This window comes from Cavia porcellus, unplaced genomic scaffold, assembly GCF_034190915.1.
Source record: "Cavia porcellus strain 051 isolate PalLab524CR breed Dunkin Hartley unplaced genomic scaffold, mCavPor4.1 scaffold_33, whole genome shotgun sequence".
Lineage (NCBI taxonomy): Eukaryota > Metazoa > Chordata > Mammalia > Rodentia > Caviidae > Cavia > Cavia porcellus.
This window is the reverse complement of record NW_026947516.1, coordinates 491,681-516,956: the sequence shown is the minus strand read 5'-3', so window position 1 is coordinate 516,956 and position 25,276 is coordinate 491,681. Positions and strand designations below refer to the sequence as shown.

At 39.3% G+C, this 25,276-nt stretch overlaps 2 protein-coding genes across 5 annotated transcripts in view; both read right to left on the bottom strand.

Moving 5' to 3' along the window:
• Positions 1-25,276, bottom strand: part of LOC101787477 (oocyte zinc finger protein XlCOF6-like) — a 502,509-nt gene that overhangs the window by 324,012 nt on the left and 153,221 nt on the right. The gene's annotated exons all lie outside the window — the stretch shown is intronic.
• The window catches only part of LOC106025945 (zinc finger protein 14-like), a 431,103-nt gene that overhangs the window by 344,955 nt on the left and 60,872 nt on the right, over positions 1-25,276 (bottom strand). The window contains exon 1 of one of the 4 annotated variants that reach the window (XM_063243070.1): positions 23,331-23,458. The exons of 2 other annotated variants lie outside the window; for them this stretch is intronic. The gene's annotated coding sequence lies outside the window, so the exon portion shown is untranslated. Of the gene's footprint in view, positions 1-23,324; positions 23,459-25,276 lie in introns of those variants that run through there. One more of the 4 variants, XM_063243068.1, reaches the window with a different exon arrangement.

Here is a 25,276-nt window from a genome sequence, read left to right as displayed (position 1 = left end):
TTTTATCGGTACCGGGGATCGAACTCACGACTGCCTACTTGCAAGGCAGGCACTTATGCCGCTGAGCTAAACCTCCGGCCCCTTAGCCTACATTTTAACACTTCAACCTGTTTTCATAGACAAATCCTTAGAACACTAAGCTAAGTTTATAAATAATACTTTGGAAAGCTAATAAAAAAGTCACAGACTTTTTTTGACAGTGTCTAACAACAGTGAAATTGCATTAAGGAAACACTATAATGTATATCACTAACGCAAAACCTAAGCTCGACCAAGGAACTGCCTATCTATTCCACTCATTTGCTTTTGAGGCAAAGTACATTTTTTACTAGTCTCATATTTCAATAGCAAGTAGAAAAATAAATGTAGACATATTTAGAATGAGGTGATAATTTTTATAAAAAATTAACATTTGGAAAATATGCTTATTTATCTATGCAGCTTAGAGGAAATATGCCTAGTTTCATCAAAAATGTAAAACCAACATTGAAAGCAAGAGGAATACACTGAAAGGGCAAAAACATGATGAATTATTATAAGAAGAAAGCGAGATAGGAAAACAACATTACAATGCAAGATAACTATAAATATCATGGGTTCTTTAATATTTGAAAAAGGGTCTTCCTGTGTGGCCCTGGCAGACCGTCCTCCTCTGACCATGATCAGATTCTGACTGTTGTGAACACAGGTGCAGGTGCTGTGCCTAAGAAATCATGTGCTTGAGCCGGGCGTGGTGGCTCAGGCCTGTAATCCCAGCACAGAGGAGGCTAAGGTGGGAGGATCCTTGCGAGTTCGAGACCAGCCTGGGCTACAAAGTGAGCTTGAGGCCAGCCTGAAGTGCATAGCGAGACCCCTTTCAAAAAAAGACACAAAGAAAAAAAAGAAATCATGTGCTCAGAGACCTGAAAATGTCACAAAATTAAGATTTACTGAATTTTACACTACAGGTAGGTAAATTCTTAGACATATTGAAATTTTCAGATCAGATACTAAAAGAAGAGATGCTGGAAAGTCAAAGAAAGAAGCTAACAATTGCAGTATTAAAGTGCCCCTCCACATAGTGAGGTCACTGAGAGCTTCCAAGTGATTCCACAAAATAATTAATTAATTGCTTAAGGTGAGATTTTGCCCAATATGCAATCTATATGCTACTTCCTCATGTCAAGTGTATACATAATATGCACATTCTAATAAAAATTATAATAAAGATATACTCAGACACAGCTTCATATGTATGTAATCCAAGAAAATAAGTAGGCAAAATGCCACAGTACATTTTAACAGATTCACTCAATATTTAATTCAAACCAGGAAAGGATTTACTGTCGGGAGACTTTCAAGCTGGAAACGGACCACAAGTGCAAACCTGCAGTGTGGCCACGCCAAGAGCACCCGGGCAAAGCCACTTGAAGCTGCTTCAGCCCAGAGATCACTTAGCCCCAAGACCACCTAAACAGTGGGTAACTAGGACAAGAGCTATCATGTGATATTAAGCTGCTAAAATACATAAATGGCCTGCAGTGAGGGGACAGTTCCCTTCCTGCTATCTGGAGAGTAAGGCTCCACCTCCTCCAGCTTTGTCCTGTGTCAGCCTCTCACTGTCCTTCACCCAAGAAGCCTGAGTGCTGCACAGGTCATGGCACGTGGTGTCTGAACAGGGACAGGGTGAGAGACTGGGAGCAGGGGGACACTTCTTTTTGCGCACAGCTGGGGTGGGGAGAGTGCATTAGAACAGATCAATACGCATCCCTGGAGTGTTTTTATTAGCTTCATCCCATGTAAAGACTGGGGCACTGAAACAAGCTCTGACACTCCAGGGCCACAGCTGTAAATGGGCTCGTGAGAAACCTCTTCCTCGGAGGGTAAAGAAAATAAAGAGGTGCATAATTTCATTACTGGTATAATTTTGAGACAAACGAGTTCTAAAGAATCACAAATGTATATGTAATTGTTTGTTGTACGCTTGATCTCAGCATTTAATTTCATTTATGGATTTTGATAAGGAGCTAACAATGATTATAAACTTGTTGAAACAGTCACAAGGAAATTGGTTCATCGTAATATTTTAAAATCCAGTCCAAGCAGGGAAAAGATGGTGGAAAAACAGAAACAATAAAGTTTATGTTTCATAATTCTTGCTCATTAGATAAGGAAGGAGATGGGGATAACTTCCCCACAAGAGAGCATTGCTGTGAATTCTATTTTACACCGGATACTTTGAGTCACAGACAGCTCCACCTTTTCAGCTCAGAGACATTTTGCTGCATGACAGATTAGAACTTTCAGCTCTGAGGGAGTAGAGGCATCTTCTCTGTCTCCCTTGCAATTGGTGCTAAAAGAAGTCAACTGGGTGGGGGGTAAATGGAGCGATTGAGCACATCCACCTAGCTACGATCTTTGAATCTCCAACAGTCTGAGATAAATTATAATCTCTCAGGGCATCAGGTTACTGCTTAAAGGAGAAACCTAAGCTACTTGTTTTCATTGTAAAGGGGGAGAGATATTTTACTTGAAACAGCTTTTCTGCTGCATCTATGGGGGCAACACAGCTACTAACTGTCCCTTCAATAAGACCTTCAGCTATCTGACCAACATGTAGGTGAGGATATCATTGGGCCACTTGATGTAAATTGAAAACTGATGTGGATGGCCCGCCTGTTCCAGAAAAGCTTCCAGCAGGCCCTGTAACAGCCCTGCCAAGGAGTAGGGGTGCTACGGCCCACACAGCTCCCCGGAGACGGCATGGCCCTGCTTAGCATGGCAGGCTCCGAGGAGGTAGGGGTGATGTGGTCCTGGTGTGCAGCTGGCTGATTGTTGTCTAGAGAATACTCTCACAAAAGGCAGTTTCAGATAACCAATATGGTAACAACTAGCCTGTGAACTTGTAAAAATTCAGTATCTGGCTTTCACGAGGTGATCACAGTCCAAAGTGGGAAGGAGAGTCCTGGGTGCCTAAATACAAAACGTAGCTTTTTTCATCTGTACCTTACCACAGAAATTCCCTATAATCTCACAACAAAAAAATTTTAAAATGTGCTCACAATTTAAATTTCAAGTGGGAGAGTTCACCTCCTTATAAACTTTACTTGGTAGTATATAACATTTAAAATTTTTAAATTTTAATAAAAATACAAGAACTTCAGCAGAAAGCAATCAAAGAAAGCCTAAACAGAGTCCTCTGGAAAGACCGCCATACTGGACAATGAAAGCATCTAGTCCAGTGCTAATCCGGGGTCGAGGGTGTGCTGATGTTTATCAAGGAAATGCTGAAGGGCCTCTCTGGGTGCCACAGCACGCTTTCCAGCTGCACCAGGGACCCAAACCCAGGGAAGGAGTTGACTCCACCACTCAAGGAGCTGATGCTCAGTCGTATGACAGCGATGCCTCAGTGGGAGACCACACCACACCTGATAGAAAAGGATGAAGCCACAACCGACCCTAACTGACCAGGATGCCCAGGGGATGGTAATCAGAAAGAAAACCAATATTTTAAATAGGTGATGAGAGAATATAGAGGAAACCAAATTAAAAGTTACATGAAAAGAGGGGGACACAAAAGTTGCTAGTGTTTTTAAGACTGACTGCAAAATACATGTTAATTGTAGATAAGATTTTGTCCTTTCCAAATTCTTTTTATAAGCGATCTCTGCTATGGACCTACAACAAATCAGACTGGTTTATTTATAATTATAAATTCTAAAATTGTAACGATTATTATAGTTCACTTTGGTGAAATATATTTGAGTGCACCCTGATTTTGTAAGATGTTTGTCTGCCTGTGTCTGTGGTGTGTTTGTTCAGTCTGTAAAGTGGTTGTTGGGAGTCAACTGAGCTAGTGACCATTCACACATGTGGAGCCAAAAATCACTAGAGCCCACACAGGAGTGCCCAAATGGCATGGAGCGCCTGAAAAATGCCCTGAGGGCATGGCCCTGAGAACACAGGTGTAAGAAATGAGCTAGTTCAGCAAAGGGACATGACAGAAGGATTTAAATAACCCTGCCAGGAACTTATGAGAGTTCTCACAACACTGACAAGCTGTATATTTGTTTCTATATCTGTGTCAGTCTGTAGAGATAGTGCGTCCATGTTTGTCCATTTTTCCATTCTGTGGACAGCTGGTCTTTTTATTTACCCTTAACAATTTTTATTTTTTTCTTTCTTTTGCATTTTTAAATCATTTACTAAAAGTTTATTGGTGTTATAATTAATAAATTATGCTTAACCTTGCATTGCAAGCTGGTAAAAGGATGCCAAATTTGGTTTTGTATATGTAATGCATACTGTTGTTTATTATTGACTTGACAGTGTCTCATTGTTTAAAAAAAAATGTGTTAAATGTTATGATTGGGTTTTCATTAAGAATTATTATTAAGGGGACTGGGGATTTAGCTCAGCGGCATAAGCGCCTGCCTTGCAAGCGTGTGGTCGTGAGTTCGATCCCTAGTACTGATTAAAAAAAGAATTATTATTAAGATAATTAAGTAAAAACCCCTTAGGTTAGGGAGAGATTGTTGGACAGGACTCAAATTAATAAATAAGAAGGATCTGGGCCGGCAGGCTGAGAACCTGCAGGAGCTGAGAAGGAAGGGTGTCCAGAGATGGCACTCCATGAACAGAAGTGAAGATAACAGTCCCAGTGAGGCTTAAAATTGAAAGACTGCAGTTCAGAATGTTACGACAGATTTAAGGCTCTAAATGCAGAAATGGAAAAATCCACTGTAAATAAGTTGCTACACAACTAATCTAAAATGTGCAGAAGAATTCAAGAATTTCTTTCAAACGGTCCATGAACTATTCTCAGCTGGAACCTATTCCAACATCCAAGACAGGAAAACAAGTAAATAGATTACAGTGTTTAACTTAAGCACACACTGAGGACTTGGCAAGTACAAGGATTTAAAATCCCCACCAGAGCACATCATGGTGACCACATCTGTAATCACACCACTGTCATGTGTTGAAGCAGGAAGGTCACAGGAATTCACAGGTGAGAGCCTCACCTTGTACAGCACAGCAGTGTTCACCCTCACAACTTACTGATGCTGCCAGGAGTACTCTGAAGAGTTCTAGAAATCAGTGCACCTGACAGTGAATGTCCTGGATTCAAAGCCAACTACTCACCAGTGACAGACAATGCTTGCCCCTAATTGTTTGAACCTGCAATGAAGCCAGTTTTCTAAGTTTTAATTTTGCCTTACACATATTTCAGTAACTTAGTAACAGAGGACTCACTAATCTAACATTTCTAAAATTTCCCATTTTTGTTACATATCTGATATTTGACTCATATTCAACTCAAAAAAGCTTGAGTCCCCCTTGTTTACTTTTGCAGTAAAATCTTTCAACTTTTAGGGTTCAGTTTTTGTACTTTAAGTGTTTAATTTGCAATACTTCATCCTCTCTTTTCCCCCATTTCATCCCCGTCTACCCCACATTTCATTCCCCTATTTTACTCCACCGTGGACCAAAATTTGTTTATACCTAGCAACTGATGTGCAGGCAGACCAGACACTGGTACTTAAAGTCCACAGTAGTACTCCTTTAAGAAAAGAGCTACCTTAATAAGCATTTCCTTATTTAAACAGTTTTACAAACTATCCAAAACTGCACCCAAATATATAAAAGTTACTAATGTATAAGAAGAATCAAATAAGCCCTAATACAGTTGTACTGAGAGACGTCAATAATCCAATTCAACAAAAAGACAGATCACGATCCCCGGTACCGATAAAAAGGAAAAAAAAAAAAAAAAAATACAGATCAACTAGCAAAAAACTAATAACGAAATATTAGAACTAAATCAATATTTTGAACAAATGGACTTTGTAAATGCCTATGGAGTGGTCCACTCAATGACCTCAGAAGGAACACACATGGGACATTCCCCAAAATAGAGCATATACTGGCTCACAGAACATGCTTAAGTAAATGCAAAGGAACTGAAATTATCCCTGCATACTGTCAGACAAAGGTACAATGAAACTGACAATGTACGGCAAAAGAAACTGCAAGAACTCTATAAATACACGGAAAAAACATCACCTTGTAAACAACCAAAGGGTCACAGATAAAATTAAAGAAAAAATTGGACAGTTTTCACAGTTCAATCATAATGACAATACAACATACTGCAACTTATGGGACCCAATTAAAGCAGACTTCAGACACAGTAAACACCCATGTGAGAAAAAGAACAAGCACATATAAACACCTTAATGTTGAACTTCAGACTTCTAGAATGAGAAGAGTGAGCCAAGACAAACATCACATGAGGGACAAAATTATAAAGATCAGAGCAAAAATTACCACACAAGACTCTAAAGATAATACAAAGAATCAATGAATTGAAGACTTCTTTCTTTGCAAAATTATATAAAATTGACAAATACATAGCCAGACTTATCCAAAAAAAAAAGAGGAAAGAAAAGACTCACATTCTTACAATTAGGAATGAAAAGTGTGAAAGCTAAACAGATCCTGTAGAAATGCAGAAAATTATCAATACCTACTTTGAAATCTTTAATTCTAAAATGATGCAGAATACAGAAGAAACAGGTTCCTAGATGCATGAATTACCAAAGCTGAACCAAGCTCATAAAAATCCCATATAACACAATATGAATAAAGGAAATTGAAGATATAATTAAAAACGTATCAGCAACAGCAACAACAACAAAGCCCAGGCCCTGATAGATTCACTGCTGAATTCTACAAGAAATCTAAACAAGACCTAATACCTCTACTTCTCAAATTCTTTAATGAAATTGAGAGGAAGAAATACGTCCAAATTCATTCATGAAAACAAGCATTGCCCTCATGTGAAAACCAGAGAAAGATCTAATTAAGAAAGAGAATTACAGGCCCAGGGATGTACCTCAGTGACATGGGTACCTGCCTGGCAAGTGTGAGGTCATAAGTATGATCACAGGTACAAAAACAAACAAACAAACAAACCCAATTTCCTTACTGAACATTGGCAAAAATCCTCAATAACATATTGGCAAACAGACTGCAGCAAATTTTCAACAATTTTATACACCATGATCAAGTGGGATTCATCCCAGGGATAAAAGAATGGTTCAATATATGTAAATCCATATAAGTAATACACCATATTAACAGAGCAGGACAAAAATCATATGATCATCTCAATAGGAACAAAAAAAGCTTTTGACAAAGTCCAGCACTCATTCATGATAGAAATCCTGCAGAAAACTGGAATGGATGGTCTTTACCTCAATCTGATAAAAACCATCTATGACAAAACAACAGCCAGCATCATACTAAATGGACAAAAACTGAAAGCTTATGAAGAGGTTGTCCATTGTCTCTACTTATTTGTTATAGTCCTGGGAAGTTTAGGTGGAGCAATTAGACAAGAGAAACAAATAAAAGGGAAAAAGATAGGAAAGAAAGAAGCTAAACTAGCATTCTTTACAGGTGACATGATACTCTACTCAGAAAGCCACAAATACTCCACCAAAAAACACTAGATTTAATAGGTAAATTCAGCAATGTAGTTGGTTATAAAGTCAACACTCAAAAATTAACAGCCTATCTGTACATGAATAACAAACTCACTGAGAAAGAAATCAAGAAAATAATACCTTTTACATTGGCATCCAAAAAATATGAAATAACTAGGACTTGATCTAACAAAGGATATAAACAAATCTACATGGAAGACTACAGTGCTCTGGAAAAGGAGATTAAGAGGATATTAGAAATTGGAGAGATATGCCATGCTCTCAATATACATATGAACATAGTGATACTTCTTCTAAAACTCTAATATAGATTCAAGCAATTGTAATCTAATCAAAATTTAACCGCATATCTCACAGAACTAGAGAAAACAATCCTAAAATTCATCTGGGACCAGAAGAGAGCTAGAATAGCAAAGGCAATCTGGGCAACAAAGATAAGACAGGGGGCATCATTCCCCTGTCTGGAAATTACACTATAAAGTTATTGTGATTAAAAGAAAAAAGAAAAAAAAGAAGTGTGGTCCTGGTTTTCAAAAAAATCCAGACCTAAAGATCAATGGAACAGATCAGAAGACGCAGAAACTCCTACAGACACACTAAGCTACCTTACCTCTGCCAAAGGTGCCAAATACGTTCACAGGAGAATGACAGCCTCCTTAAGAAATGATGCTGGAAAAACTGGTTCTACACATGTCAAAGATTAAAACTGGAGTCATGTCTTTCCTCAGGATAAAATCAGATTGGATCAAAGGTCTTAATATTAAAACAGAGTAATTCTGCTGGAAAAGAAAGTAGGTAAAAGACTTGACAATATTGATGGCATTATGAACAAAACCCTGACTGCACAGGAAATATCACAAAGAATTGACTCTTGGGATGTCACCCTATTGAAAAGCTTTTGCACAGCAAAAGAAACCAGCAACAGAGTGAACACACAGTCCACAATGTGGGGCAGAATGTGCTGAAGCTACACCTCAAAGGATCAGTGTTGAACACGGAACTCAACCACAATGAGAAAATCAGGGCTCCCAGATTTAAGCACTCAGTCCATAAATGGGCATCTGAGATGTACACACACTTCTCAGATGAAGAAAAACAAACAGCAAATAAATATGAGAAGAAACGTTCAACCTTACTGGGTCTGTGGATGAGGGCTGAGCTGAGAAAGCAGGCCGCGTGATGCAGCCGTGACGGCGGGGACCACAGGCCTCACCTCAGGTTAACCACAGCAGAGCTGTACTGTGGCCTGGGCTTTCCTCTCAGGAAGCCCGAATGACATTCCAAACAAGTAGAAGAATCACCAGAGCACTCCGACACTTACTCGTACACCTTCCAGGAATGTCTTTGCCCTTTTTTACACCACCAGTTACAGGTAAACCACAGTTAATACTTCCTGCACAGCCATCCTTGCTACATGACTTGTTTCAGCATTAGATAGACACCAGCTAAGCAACAGGTTGGATTCAGCTTCACTGCGGTAGTCCGCAACATTTTCCTGTATAAAGACCCCAAGACAATGTAATTTCACTGTGTAAAATGCCTAGACCATCAGTTGCAACCAACTTTCATGATTTCTTCTGTTCTTGGGAGATTTTCTATTCCAAACACTTCTGTCTAACTCTTTGGTGACATGACTTGAGCATGGCACATTTAACAGACCACAGTGCCCTCTCCGTAACACTTCAACTTAGGGTTCAGAGACCTAAATGGTAGAAGAAACTGAAATGTCCACCAATGGGTAAGGAAAGATTTAAGCTTTCCATATTAATCATTCATACAGTTTACAATTGTTTTCATTAGTGCTACAATGTCAATCCATCTTGGAAATGTCAGGCGAAAAGTCAGACACAGAACCCTTCTTGAGTGGCCCGGGGTTTAGCTCAGCAGCACAAGTGCCTGCTTGGCTAGCGCAAGGCCGTGAGTTCAGTCCCCAATAATGACAACAAAAAAGATTAGATGTGAGATTAGACGTAATTCAACCGTGTGGAATTGTCCACTGATGGGAAATGGCCGGAATCAGGCACACGGTACAGTAGCCACTGCTATCGGTTAGGAAGCCAGGAAAAAGGAGGAGGAAGGGTTTCTTCAGGGACAAAATGAGGTCCTGTGAAGTGGATGAGGCTGGACTACACACATATATGTTTTAATGAATGAAACAAATAGTAAGTCACACTCTAGTAAAGCTGGCGTGAAAACAATCTTTACTTACTAACAAGTGGACAAAGAATCTGCAGAAATATTTGCATTCTGCTGATGATGAAAGAATGGAGAAAGGTGGGAGGTGGAGACATTTGAGGGAGATGAAAAAGGACATTGGGAGAGGTATGGGGGAAAAGCAGGGTAAAAGTAAGGAAAAATAAGAAAGGGAAGGGACAGAGAAACGAAGGAAAGAAGGAATGAAAAGAGTACATAAAAAGTGAAATCAATGCGGAAGGGAGGAAGAACGGGGAGGAGAGAAGAGGGAGGAGAGCTGGCGGAAGAAGAGGAAGAACCGTAGAGCCCACGTGCTGCTCCTGGCTGCATCCCAGCCTCGGAACTCCCAGGGAGGGCTTGGCGGGAAGCCTCCTTCCGCTGCTCTTCTGGTCCTTCTCCCCAAGGACACTACTGCCAGGATTGTCACCCTTCCACAGAGTGCCTTTCAGATGGTCTACAATTTGGTCTGCACATAACTGACAAAGGAAAGGTCTGAGAGCTTGCCCAACGCAGATTCTATCCATAGAGAAGGCCATGTGCTGTCCCTCAGCACAGGGGACCGAAGACACAAGATAAAACGAGGACGTAGCAGAGCACAGTGAGGACTCACGAGCTTCCGAGACCACTCGCACGGTGCTGTGTCCAACGCCCCTTGTGAGGGCTACTGTAAAAGTCCTCACAAAAAGAAACAACAAAGAAAGAAGTGATTAGATCATTGCAATTCTGACAAAAATACTTTGGAAAACTAAGATTTTATAAGAAAAGCACCGTAATGTGTTTTAAAAAAAAGTATTTAAAGAAAGACAAAACAAAACAGAAAATGGGTAGAAATAGTACATATGTTCAAAGAAAAAAATAAACAGTAATAAATCACTAGCTGATGTTTACATATTGTCCTCTTACAAATAATTGTTCAAGATACAAAACTAGAACAAATAAATGGGAATTCAAACAGGGAGACTGCAAATAGTTCTGTTTAACTATCTAATAAAATCTTAGTAATACGGTTATCAATCCTATACACTTAAACATACACACATTCATCCCTGTCTTCATTTATGTTGAAATTAAACAAACCAAAGCAGACACATAATCACTCTGAACAAAGAATAATAGTATTGGTGGATTTCACATCATGACACTCCGCAGTCAGCACTGGGTGCTGTAGTGCCTTTTTTTCCTTCAAAGTATTTGTTCATTTCATCACGTGTCATAAGATCAGTTTTCGTAAACTGTTTATAGGTTTTACGCAAGTATGAGTCTTAACATGTATTTCTATCCTTTCTATATTAGAGGGAGAAACAGAACAAATCTGGACAGAACAATACATATTCCTATAGACACATAAAACTAAAAAGACATATAAAAGTGCTGTACATGGGAGTTCTACCATGGTTACTGGGTTGTCTCTTGTTATCATCAGTATAATTGGCTATATCATCAGATAAAGTATAATCACATATATCAATACATAACAGTATTAATAGGAATACAACTTTGTAGGTAGTGTAGAACTAAAAAAGCAGGTAGTAATCAAACAGAATGGATATTGTAGTAAATCATTGTCATTTTCAGTATAGTTGTCTATACTCTCTGACTTGATATTATGAACCTTAACAGTTTTGAATAAAACCTGTAAATAACAGCAATTAAGCAAATCAGATTTAATTAACATCAGTCATCATATAACATATAACAGTAAAACTTTATCCAATGAAGTTAACAGGAAATTAAAGATGATTACTGTGCTATATCCTAATATTCTATGCCCTCAGATCTAGTGCTTGTATACAAACTGGGCCTGAATAAGTTCTAAGCAGAGTGGTGTGAGTAATATGGGTTTAATTCCTCATACACTATTAGCAGTATGTTCTGCTCTCTTTTTTTAAAAGACTATTCCTCCCTTTCACTTCCCCAGGGTGTACTGTGCATTTTTGGGTCTCCCCTCGTTTTATATTGGGAGGGCAACCTGCTATTTACCTAAGTGGGTCTGAACTTTCTTACTCCTAGACTTGATCTCTACTTGTATTTCTTTTATCTATTAAAGCCTATCTTTCCACCTATCCATAAATATTGGTCCAGTTGCCCCTATTACTCTCTGGTTCCTTATCACATACAGTTCTGTTTTCTTATATTTGATTTTTGATCCATATACCCTTCTTCTGGTTAATTATATTTCCTATTAAGAGCATCTCGGTGGACCCTACCTCTTCATCCACTTTGCCTGTGATTCTCTTTTTTCCTTAGTGTACCTAGGCCTATATTAGAAATTATATCCAACCTTCTCTGCCTCATTTCTGTTGAGCTTTTTTCCCTCATTAGTTGTCTGTCTTCTTCATTTCGCTTTCTGCACCATTCATTGGGGCCTCTGAGCCACAGTTGCTGAAATTCTGGTGCTTTTCTCTCTCTTTAGAATGTCCTACAGTATTCTCTGTATAGTTGGATTGGTGGTTGCAAATTACCCCAGTTCCTTTTTATCTTGGAAGCATCCTGTTTCTCCATTAATTTCTAGGGACAATTTTGCAGGGTACATCAATCTGGACTGGAGGTTATTTTCTTTCAGGACTTGGAATACTTTGCTACACGCTTTTCTCGATTTGATGGTTTGTGCCAAGAAGTCTGCCGTAATTCTGATGGGCTTTCACTTGTAAGTAAGCTGTTTCTTGTCTCTGACAGCTTTTAATATTCTGTTATTATATTGGATTTCTGGGGTCTTGATTATTATATGCCTGGGTGTAACTGTGTTTTAGTTGTAGGTGGCTGGAGTTCTGTATTCATCACACATCTGAATATCTTTTATTTTTCCTATATTTGGGAAGTTTTCCTTGATCATTTCTGTGAATAGCCTTTGTAGTTTCTTTGCTTGTACCCCTGCTTCTCCATTCACATTCTTTATTCTTAAGTTATAGATTCTTTTGCTGTCTTCTACCCTTTGTATTGTTACTACTTGTTTCCTTGTTATTTTTAAGAAAATTTTCCTTTCATGATCCCATATTGCAAACCTGTCTTCCAGTCTGGATAATCTATCCTTAGGTTCTTTCAAGCAGTTTTGCCAGGTTTCAATGGAGTTTTTAATTTCCTGGTAATCTCTGTGAGCCTGCTTCATGTATTCTATGTTTTCTCTATTTTCTTGATGAAACAATTCTCCCCCTTTTTTGTGTTCCTCCATTCTTCCATCTGTTTTTTCTTGAGAAGTGCTTAGCATTTCTTTTATTATTCTATTTATATCCTGCTTTACTTGGTTAAATACTTCACTTTTGAACTCATCTATAAGGTCCCAAAGATACTGCTTTTATGTCCACTGGTGCCGTGTCTGGTATTGCATGTTTACTGTCCTCAATCTCCTTTGCATTTACCTTTCCTGGATCAATGTTCCCTGCTTTGGGGGTCAGGGACCCTTTCTGTTTGCTTCCTCTTCTCATATTTTTTGTTCCTTCCATATAAGTGTATATAGGAGGTTCCAGTTTTTTCGTTGTTGGTTACATTTCGTCCAAAGCATGCTGACTAGGTGCTTCCAACCTAGACTGATGTACCCTGAAAAACTGTCCTTCAAAATGGATACAGAAATAAGATACTTCCATGACACAGGACAGCTGAAGAACTTCATGATCACCAAGCCAACTCTGCAAAGAACACTGAAAGACAGTTTAGATACACTTAGGAAAAAAACCACTAAGCAAAGCAGACAATTAAATAGAACAGAAAGATAAAGATGCAACAGCAGAAAGATAACATGTCAACAATAAACCAACATATAACAGTTATAGCCATTAATGTAAATGGTCTCAATGCACCAACTAAAAGAAACAGTCTGGCAGAATAGATCAAGAAATAGTATCCAACCATATGCTGTCTGCAAGAAACCCATGTAATCCAAAAGGGTACAGACAGAGTGAAAGTCAAAAAATGGAAAATAATACTTCATGCAACAGGAACCCCCTCCCCAAAAGCGGGGTAGCTATTCTATTTGCAGACAATGTGAACTTCAAACCAATAATGATCAGAAGAGATAAAGAAGGTCACTACATACTGGTTAGGGGAAAACTTTAACAGGAAGAGATAACAATCTGAAATATACATGCACCAAATTCCAGAGGACCCAGTTATATAAAGCAAGTATTAATAGAAATAAAAAACCAGTAATAACTCAATTATAATAGGAGACCATAACATACCACTGACACCAAGGTACAGATCAACCAGACAGAAAATCAGCAAAGAAACAACAGAACTGAATCACACCTGTGAACAAATGGACTTGATAAACATATACAGAGTGTTTCATTCAACAACATCAGAATACACATTTATCTCAGCAGGACATGCGACATTCTATAAAACAGACCATTTACTAGCCCACAGAACATATTTAAATAAATACAAAAGAGTTGAAATAATTGGATCATAGCGCCATAAAACTAGAAATTAATGATAAAAGAAACTGCAAAAATCCCACAAACACATGGAAATTAAATAACACACTCTTGAGTAATCAGTGGGTCACAGGGGAAATTAAGGAAGAAATTAAACAATACCTACAACAAAACAAAAATACAAATACAACTTACCAGAATCTTTGGGATGCAATGAAAGCTGTCCTCAGAGGAAAATTTATTGCACAGAGTTCCCATATCAGGAAAACAGAATGGAAACAAATAAATAACCTGATGTTACACCTCAAACATCTAGAAAAAGAAGAGCAAGTCAAGCCCAAAGACAAAAGAAGGGAGGAAGTTATAAAAATCAGAGCAGAAATTAATGCAATAGAGACTAAGAAAACAACCCAAAGAATCAATGAATCAAAGAGTTGGTTATTTCAAAGAATAAACAAAATTGATAAGCCCCTAGCTAACCTTATTAAAAAAGGGGGAAAAGCTCAAATTCATGGAATAAGGAATAAAAAAGGCAAAATCACTACAGACACTGTAGAAATACAGAATATCATTAATACCTATTTTGAAAACTTCTACTTTCATATGTTTGATAACACAGAAGATATAGACAGATTCCTAGAAAGATATGAAGTACCATAGCTAGGTCAAGAAAATGTAAAACTGCTGAATAACCCAATTTCTATTAATGAAACTGAAAATGTAATGAAGTCCTTACCTACAAAGAAGAGCCCATCAGAGAGACCTCGATGAACAGGGCAGACATGGAATGAGGGAATAAGGTGGACAAATTATAGCAGAAAAGTAGAGTAGCAGACATGAGGCAGAGATGGTAAGCTATAGTCTTTAGTAGAGATAGATCTGAAACACTATAAAAAAAGGCAGAGGTCATTGTTAATAGTGTATCAGGATTTAAAAGACACAGTAGTCTTATCGCCATGTTTAGTTTGCATTTAATTTGTTCTGGTCTGTCCACTCACGTTAGATTTGAGGGCACAGACATCTGACCAAAAAATAGCAGGTTATACCATGGTAACTATCCATACTTTCCTATTAACTTAAACTGAAATCCTGTATGACTTACATTGTCTTACTATGACTGATCTTAATTGAATCTGATTCATAAGACCACGGTTTTGCCTTGGCTGATTTTATTTGAATTTGGTATGCTTGTTAGTATCAACCCTAAAAGTAGAGGCAACTACTCTGAAGATGACAAGATGTAAAAGATATCCATACTGGTATTAATTATTAACAGCTCTTAAGTCCTACAATACTTTCAAAGTTGTAAAAGTTTATAAAATAGGTAATACTATGTTTAACTATATTAAGCCCATGATGTGGACAAATCTATTGAAAATAACAAGAGAAAACATAGTAACTATGGAAGATCACCTATCTTGTGGTCTTATATGTCTTATTCATTGCATGTTTTTCTAGGAATTTGTTTTGCTGTCTTGTTATGATTTGTTTTTCCCTATAATACAGAAAGGATAGATACTTATGTAGAAATTCACACGTGAAATTTTTTTAAAAATTATTTATGGGAAGAGATTATATAATGCAAGATGTAATGAACAATATACTCTGAAGAAGAGACACTAAGAAATCCAATGCTAATTTTGTAGCATTATGATATAAATTCTAGCAATACTATTATTCACTGATCAGAATGATATTAGTCTAGTCTCTTAAGTTCAATTTCAGCATATGTAAAGATAAGGACAGCTACTATGAAGAGAATGAGAGATGCGATGGTAGTTATTATTGTCTTCCCCAATGTTAGATCTTGAAGACCTAAAAAGCCTTCATCATCCTGTAATGATCTGATTAGTTCTATAATATGCAATATGTATTTTTTTTTTTTTGTCTTTTTCGTTTTTATCGGTACCGGAGATCGAACTCACGACAGCCTGCTTGCAAGGCAGGCGCTTATGCCGCTGAGCTAAATCCCCAGTCCTGCAATATGTATTTAATGTGCGTGAAGATGGAGACAACTATTTGTAAGAAACTAGAGACAATTAGATAAACAGTGAAGATCTCCATGGACTTGCTTTGAAATCTGTATTTCTTTAAATTGTTTTTTTTAACTGTTTTGTTCTGTTTCGATATGTTTAATCTTACCCTCTTTGACATATAAAACAAGTGTGTAGGACTGATAACCATATTACTGAGTTTTTGTTCGATCATTAAGCAGAACTGTTTGCAGTGTCAGTTTTTGAATGTCATTTTACATACTTTAATTTTGTAACCTGAACAGCTATTTCTAAGATGACAATATGTAACTTGTCAACTAGCGATTTCTTACCGTTTATTTTTCTGTAATTTTGTATTATTTCTACCGTTTTTTACCTCCATGTATTTTTTTTGTTTCCTTTTCTTTAAATAAACAAAACAAAACAAAACAAAACAAAACAAAACAAAACAAAACAAAACAAAAAAACAAAGAAGAGCCCAGGCCCAGACAGATTCACTGTGGAATTCCACAAGAAATACCAAGAAGACTTAAGCCAACACTCCTCATACTCTTCAACAAAATTGAAAGGGAAGCAATCCTTTCTAAGTCATTCCTGGAAGCAAGTATTACTCTAGTACCAAAACCTGAGAAAGACCCAACTAAAAAAGAGAACTATCGATCAATCTCCCTAATGAACACAGATGCAAAAATCCTCAATAAAATACTGGCAAATAGGATCCAGCAAATCATCAAGAAGATCATACACCATGACCAAGTGGGATTCATCCCAGGCATGCAGGGATGGTTCAATATATGTAAATCAATAAATGTAATACACCATATCAATAGAGCCAAAAGTAATAATCAGATGATCATTTCTATAGATGGAGAAAAAGCTTTTGATAAGGTCTAACATTCATTTATGATAAGAACCTTGCAGAAAATTGGAATAGATGGTCTTTACCTCAATATAATAAAGGCCATCTAGGACTAAGCAACAGCCAGCATCATACTAAATGGCCAAAATTGAAGGCCTTTACTTTAAAATCAGGTACAAGACAAGGATGTCCCTTATCACCGCTCCTATTTAATATAGTTCTGGAAATCTTAGCCAGAGCAATTAGACAAGAGACAGAAATAAAAGGCGTAAAGATAGGAAAAGAAGAAGTTAAGCTATGATTATTTGCAGATGACATGATACTCTATATAGAAGATCCCCAAAACTCCGCTGAAAGACTCCTAGATATAATAAATTCAGTAATGTAGCTGGATACAGAATCAACGCTCAAAAATCAATAGCATTCCTATACACTAACAACAAAGTCACAGAGAGAGAAATAAGGCAACAGCCTTCACACTAGCAACCAAAAAAATGAAATATCTAGGAATTACTCTCATGAAAGATGTGAAAGACCTATACAGGGAAAATAATAATACACTGAAAAATGAAATTGAAGAAGATTTCAGAAAATGGAAAGTCATCCCTTGCTCATAGATAGGAAGAATAAATATTGTGAAAATGGCCATTCTCCCAAAACTTTTATACAGATTCAATGCAATCCCGATAAAAATACCATCAGCATAGCTCATAGATCTTGAGAAAGCACTCATAAAATCCACCTGGAGCGAGAAGAGACCTAGAATAGCAAGGACAGTTCTAAGCAGCAAAGGCAAGGCAGGAGGTATCACAATCCCTGAATTGAAATTATATTACAAAGCAACTGTAGTAAAATCAACATGGTACTGGAACAAAACAGAGCTGAAGATCAGTGGAATAGATTAGAGGATACAACCACAACTACAAACACTCTCAACCACTTTATCGTTGATAAAGGGGCCAAACAGGTGCACTGTAAGAACGACAATCTCTTTAATAAATGGAAAAACTGGCTCTCCATATGCCGAAACCTAAAACTAGACCCATGCCTATCACCATGCAGTAAAATAAAATCTAAATGGATCAAAGATCTAAATATTAAAACAGAAACACTAAATCTATTGGAAGACAAATTGGGTAAAAACCTTGAACACATAGGAGTAGGTAGAGAATTCATGAACAGGATTCAAGCCGCATGGGAAATACTTTCCAGAGTCAGTGATTGGGATTGCCTCTGATTAAAAAGTTTCTACACTTCAAAAGAAATCTCCAGCATAGTGAAAAGAAAACCCACCAATTGGAAAAAAATCTTAGTGATATGCCCCTCAGACAGAGGACTTCTGTCTAAAACATATAAAGAATTAAAAAAAAATAAGACCCCCAAAATTCAAAGACCCAATCCAAAAATGGGCATCTGAGATGAATACACAATTTTCAGATGAAGAATACAAACGGCAAATAAATACATGAAAAAATGTTCATCACCACTGGTCATTAGAGAAATGCAAATTAAAACCACACTGAGATTTCATCTCACTCCTCAAAGAATGGCCAAGATCAAGAAAACCACCACCAACAAATGCTGGAGAGGCTGTGGGGAAAAAGGAACTCTCCTACACTGTTGGTGGGACTGTAGACTAGTGAAACCATTGTGGAGTTCACTCTGGAGATTTCTCAGAAAGCTGGGACTGGAAGCCCCATCTGACCCAGCTATTCCACTTCTAGGCATATTCCCAGAAGAACTGAAAGCATCATACCACAGTGATATATGTGTACTCATGTTTATAGCAGCACAATTTGTAATAGCCAGATCTTGGAAACAACCTAAGTGTCCATCAACTGCGGAATGGAGAAAAAATTTGCGGTATTTTTATACAATGGAGTACTACTCAGCTATAAAGAATGATCACATTGAGATACTTATAAATAAATGGACATAGCTTGAGACCATACACGTAAGTGAAATAAATCAAACTCACATGTGTAAATACAGAATAGTTTCCCTAGTGTAAGAAATGATAAGAATACAAAAAAGTATGTGGTAATCATGATTCCCAATCATATTGGTTTGAAGCCACATAATGTTTTCACTCATTAACTGCAAAGGTTTTAACCTGGGTTGTTTGATTTTAATATCGGTGATAGTACGAAAAACAACACATCATAAAAGCTAGTGCTGATTTAATATAGTCTTGTTTTGAAGTCCCATCAAGCTGTTGTACATGGGTTTCTACTGGTTTTAACATGTTGTATCTTACTATATTTTACTATATGCGATAGTATAAACAAAATTTTTTATAGGCAGAGATAATATAGAAACCGTTGTTCGTTTTCTGTTAACTGTTTCTAAATACTCTGTAATTCTTTAATTCTCTTGAATGGCTTCACACCGTCTTGATATGCTTGATGCTATAGTATACAAAGTTATACTCAAATAATCCGAGAAAAGAGGCACTATGGTGACTACTATTATGTTAGATTACCTGGGGGTGAAACACAATGATGCTTAAATTGTTTGGTTCTGACCTGTGTTGTTCTGTTACAATGTCCTCTTTTATCTCAATCTCCACCCCTTTTAAAAAAATTAATCTATTTTTTCTTATTTTTTTTCAATTAAGGGAAAACTAAATTTAAAAATAGCGGGATATATTATAGTAACTTTTTTGTTTTCCTATTAACCTGATTTCAACCGCTGTAATGCTCTCCCCATCTTGTTCTGACTGATTTTACTATATTCTGTTTAGTTTGACAGTATCAAGTTTGAGGGTATAGGCAACCACTTTGAAGGCAATAAGATTTACTATGATGCCCATTATGGTTTGACTATTATCTTCTTTTGAAGTCCTGTAAGGTCTCCAGTGTAGGTTTTATTGGTCTTGTACTGTACTGTTTTGATCAATTCTATTATACCTGATGATATAGGCAACTCTTTTTTAAAATAGCAAGAGGCACAATGGTAACCATTTTTGATCACCTGGTATTCTATTTTACATCATGTACTATGCCCATCCTTCTGTTCTAACCAACTCTGTTCTGTTTAGTCACGTTAGGTTTTATTCTCTTCAAAAAAAGTAATAAGAACTGTGGGAGTAAAAAAAAAAACCCCAAAAGTGTAATTGTTATTATAAAAAAGAGAGGAAGGGAGGGGTGGTCTAAGGGATATAACTGCATGTATGTTTGAGTGTGTAGGATGGAAAACCATATTACTGAGCTTTTGTTAGATCATTGAATGGAACTGTCTGCAATCTCACTGTATGAATGTCCACTTTATATGCTTTAATTTTATGATTTGGACAACTGTTTCTGGGATGACAGTGTGTAACCTATTAACTAGTGGTTTCTTACTGTATATTTTTTTCTTGAAATTCTGTATTACTTGTACCCTGTTACTGCTTTGTTTTTTTTATTTCCTTTCTTTTTTCTCTTTAAATAAATTTTAAAAAAATGAAATCGCAAAGGCATAAATGTTAAAATTATTTAGAAGATCCAAAAAGTAACAAGATTTCTGCCTGGCAAAGAAAATATGTTTTGAAAATTGTTGGAGACCACTACATAGTGGCTGTGAGCAGGACTTAAATTTTACTAATTGGCTTTCTATGTTTATCTGTGAGGCAAGGGGGCCTGGCGGCGGGAGCTGATTCATAGTAAGTGAACCTCTGTGAAATCACTGGTCCTAGCTAAGGCTGTAGTGGCCTGTGAGGACAGAGATACCTCAAAGGGCAGGATAACGCCACAGCTGGGGACACCTTGGCTCCAATGCCAATTAAGTAGTCAGAGACCACAGCTGCAGGCATCTTATGCTTGCTGTCTCATTCCTACCATAAACGTAGATAAGACGGTTCTCTTAAACTGGGGTAATTTACTGCTTGGAGATGTCTTTGAAGTGACTCCCAAGGTCCTCCTCACGGCCTCACTTTCCTCAGTTTCCCCACCTGTCTTTGGTCCTAATATAAGTGGACAATCCACAGAGGGAAGGCTTCATTTAATACTCTTGTGGTAAACAATAGTTTACAAACTATCTTATGAATAAGGCATCTAGTTAGGCAATACACCCAGGGGTGGACTTGGTGAATAAGCCATAATAATGATAACTAAAATATGAAGATTAGTGGACTACAGGTAGCAGAACAAGACCGAACTTCCTCAGGACAGGGAACGCAGCCTTTCCCCGCTACAAGGAGCTGCAGCCACTCACTGCCAAGCTGCCCAGTTTCCAGGAATTTCATGTGCAAAATAACCACTTGCTCCTTAAATTCCCAGTTTCCTTTAAACCTTACATGGTAAGAAAACACACTGGACAACCTGAGTTTCAAATAGTTATTTACATACACAGAGTCACCTCTGAGAGCTGGGCATTAAACAACTGAGCCACTGCTGTGCGCTTATATCTAAACTGCCCTCTGGATTGAGCAGCCACCTGGCCACCCACTCAGGATGATTCTAAGAATCCTCTTATTTCCAATGAAAACTCCTCATGCAGGGACAGCTGAGACCCATAGGGAAGGTTAGCTAAGGGACTGGGTCCTCTAAAAAGGAGAAAAGACAGGGCCTCGTCCTCCCAGCAAGCAATCATGCCGCCAGCTTGCAATTTCACACTTGTGTCTGGGTAAGCTACAGCCTGCATCTTTAAGCTCCCTTCTGAGCAGCTCACTTTCCCAAAACAAATTGTTAAATTTGACCCTGGAAAATTCTTCAATAGTCCCCCAAGCCAGATCCCTAGCAAGAAGTCCAAAAACCAACCACACAGTGGCCCTCGCAAGAGGTGGAGATAGGTCCTCCGCTCCTTAAAATAGTACTGCAACCCTGCTTAGAGTCAGCTCTGAGGGTTCGCACCCCTTTCCCGGGTGTCTGTACTCTTTCTTCCCACACCTGCAACACAGTTTTGCTTGGCGCTGATCTTCTCTGACTACTCTTCCACTTTCCATGTCAAAGAGACACAACCCAGGGAGGTTGAGCCACCAGAGACAAAATTAACATCCTTCTTTGTGCTCAGGACCTCACTCCACAATGTCGTTAAGAGCACGAGTTAGGTTGCTCATCACCGTCAGTAGGGGTCTCACGCAAATAACTAAAGTTGGATAAATTTTTAAGTTTCTGAGTATGCAATGGAGGAGTTCACTGTGTGCTTGGGAAGCTCTCTTCTTGGGTCACATCACCTGTGAAGGAATTTTGCCCTAAACGGGACGCTGTAGCAGTGGGAGGCTGGGAGGCAGAAGGTCATCCTGAGAGAATGGACTCCCCCTTTGTAATGTAACTCCCCCCCCCCCCCAGCTATAGAACAGAGCAGTAAGGAATGTTTCACTCCCTAATTCCTCCTTGAGATATCGGGGCAGGACAGGAAGGAATGCATCTGCTAGTCATTAACCACAAGATGTTCTGTCCTCTGTAAAGATATAGATAAGTAAAGGAATGTGCTGTTCAAAGGAGACCGAGTTGTACCTGGCACTCAGATCAGACCAGGACCCTCAGTCTCCATGGTTACTCAGCCCCAGACCCCTCGAATCAGCATCTGCCAAGTCCTGGCCGTTTAAAATTAACCAATGCGATCTGCTTCTGTAAACCTGCTTGCTTCCCGCGTGTGCCCTTAAAACCCTGCACAAATTCCCCTCGGGCCCTCTGCACTCGTTTGCCTGGGGGACCCCATGCGCATGGAAATAAACTTTTTTTGCCTCACCAAGAGTTGAGTCCTTGGGGTCTCTTTCCCTGCGGCGTCAGCCCTAACAATCCTTAGGCTCTACCCAAAACCTAAGCTATATGTATGCCTCCACACCACGGGTCCCGCAGAGAAAAAGCCAGACCTCAGTGGTCGGGGGTTCTCTCTCTGCCTTCTTAAAATAAAGGGTCACTTTACTTTGTATTCTGTCTTCTAACCGCGCCAAACATTTTCAACTTGCATTGTTAAACCTTGCTTTGCATTTTCGTGGCTCTTATCAACATCTATTTATTAATGAAGTTAGCAAAACGCATAAACTCAGGAATTTATTTGAATAGAAAAAGGCTGAGGTCTGAGGAGAGGGGATTTGGGTCTGAGAACCTGCCTTGCAGCCATTTATAACAGTCACATCCCCAGCTCTGCTACTGAGAGCACCGAGACCAGGGACCCAGCGCCCCGCAGCCGCACCAGCTCCAGGCCGCCCTGAACCAGGGCCGCCCCGAGCCCCGCTCTCCCCACACCGCTGAGGCGCTGCCGGGCCACACCGGACGGCACCGTGGGCGGGCAGTGTCACGGTGGGGACGGGCTCACGGACACGGCGGTGACCCGGACCCCGCCGAGGGAAAAGTGGCAAAAGCCCCAGAGCCCGGAGGACCTCGGGGTCCGGAGCTCGGCGGGAGGCTGCGGCTCCCAGAGCCGGTTCCGGCCGCCTCCTCTCAGACCTCAGCCCGACCCCCTCCCTTCCCCGGCTTCCGCCCCGCACCATCACCACTGCGCGGCTTCCCGGTGTCCCCGAGTCCTTCCCACGCGGCCAGCAGTCGGCTGAAGTCCTAGAAGGCGTGCTAGCGAGCTGAGGGACTTCGCAACGTGCCCAAATACAGAGCCATGACACCGGAAGTCCCACCCACCTCGGCTCACCTGATTGGACGGTTCGTGCTGCCCGCCTCGCCTCTCCAGCCCTGATTGGCTTCTGGTTCACTACCTCTCTGTAACCATGAATAGGATTTAGACTCCGGGAACTTGACTACAGCTCAGAAGATAGTCACCTATGACCTTTTGGACGATACTCCTTCTTACAGTATCAACCTCACCTCGCCTAACAATAACTGCATTTCAGCAGTTTACTCCTGGCTTAACCTCGGCTCACCCGATTGGACGGTTCGTGCTGCCCGCCTCGCCTCTCCAGCCCTGATTGGCTCCTGCATTTCAGCAGTTTACTCCTGGCTTTCCAAAGCAGCCCCATTTTCGTTTTTTTCCTTTTTTAATCTTTTTACCGGTACCGGAGATCGAACTCACGACCACCTGCTTGCAAGGCAGGTTCTTATGCCGCTGAGCTAAATCCCCAGCCCCATTTTCTTAATGCACCTAGTGTGCCTTTCCTGGAATGAGGCCTCCTGTGTTCTCAAAAAGTTCCATGGCCAGTGACTTATGGAAGACTCAGTCCCCTGATGTAAGAGAACATTATGGGTGCACGACAAGCAGGACGGAATGGAAAAGAGCGATAGCGGACCTTTCCATGCGTGAACGTTAGGTAATGAGACAACCAGTTTCGTTGCCAAGATTTTCACACTGTCTTAACCTTTTCACTTTTATTCAAGAAAGTGAATATATTGCCATCCCAGTAACAAAAACGGTTATTGTGTAAATGGAGAACTAAGAGTTGAATGATAGCTATATTCTCCAAAAGAGTAGAAATGAAAGGAAACGATGAAATTCTCTTGGACAAGCTTTGTATTTTATTCCAGATTAAAAAGAAAAACCCCTGAATATTGAAAACAAGGTAACTGTTAGGCATGAGTGCCAGCATGATTGCTGAATTTGAGCCCTGCCCTTGGTCCCTTTGGTCACTGGTCACTGACGAGGTAGGGATACTTCAGCACTTCACACTGTAGCTCTGAATTTCCTCATTGCAGTTTAAAATTCTCCTCCTTTGAACACTAATATTCACAAAAGAGAAACTTGTGGAGTCTTGTGATTCTTTTATTTAAAATTTGGCTAGAGAGATGCATAGGATACTTGTAATGCAGGGTGTTGAGTTCCCATTATGATGGGATAAGGCTTGTGTGAACTTTTATTTGTAGTATTGCGTTTTAGAAAGCCTGGTGTGGCAATATGGGGATGCATATGTATATGCAATTGCTGTAGCTTCCTGTTGAACTCTTCCTTTTAATTGTGTGGAGTTACCTTCTTTATCTCTTCTGACATGCTTTGCTTCGAAAACTGAAGTCTTCGCTACATTACACTTGCTGGGACAAAAAAACTGACACCTATACTTAAGGGAGAGAAAGTTTATTTCAGCTCAGAGACTGTAGTCCTTGGATGGCTGTCTGCAAGGCCAAATATCACGGTGGCAGGACCTCACAGGTAGGACAGAGTAACAGCAAGCCTGCCTTTCACTTGTACTCCATACAGGCTGCCAGCCTTTCGTGTGGTGCCATCCACACCCAGGATGGGGCGTCTGTCTCTATTCAGCCACACTCAGATCTATGCTAATTTCAATCAGTGGGCTAATTTAGTAGCTGTTGTTGATTTAAAAGTGGAAGTCAATTTAACACCAGCTGAATTAAAACAGTATGGTGCTAATGATAGATGACTCACCTGAGGAAAGTTACCAGCATAAAAAGAGATGTGGAAAGGAAGAGGGTGGCATTGAGGGTTACCCTTAGTGTTGTTGTTTGGAGCCATTGGTTCTCCTGGAGGAGCTCGTCATGCTGG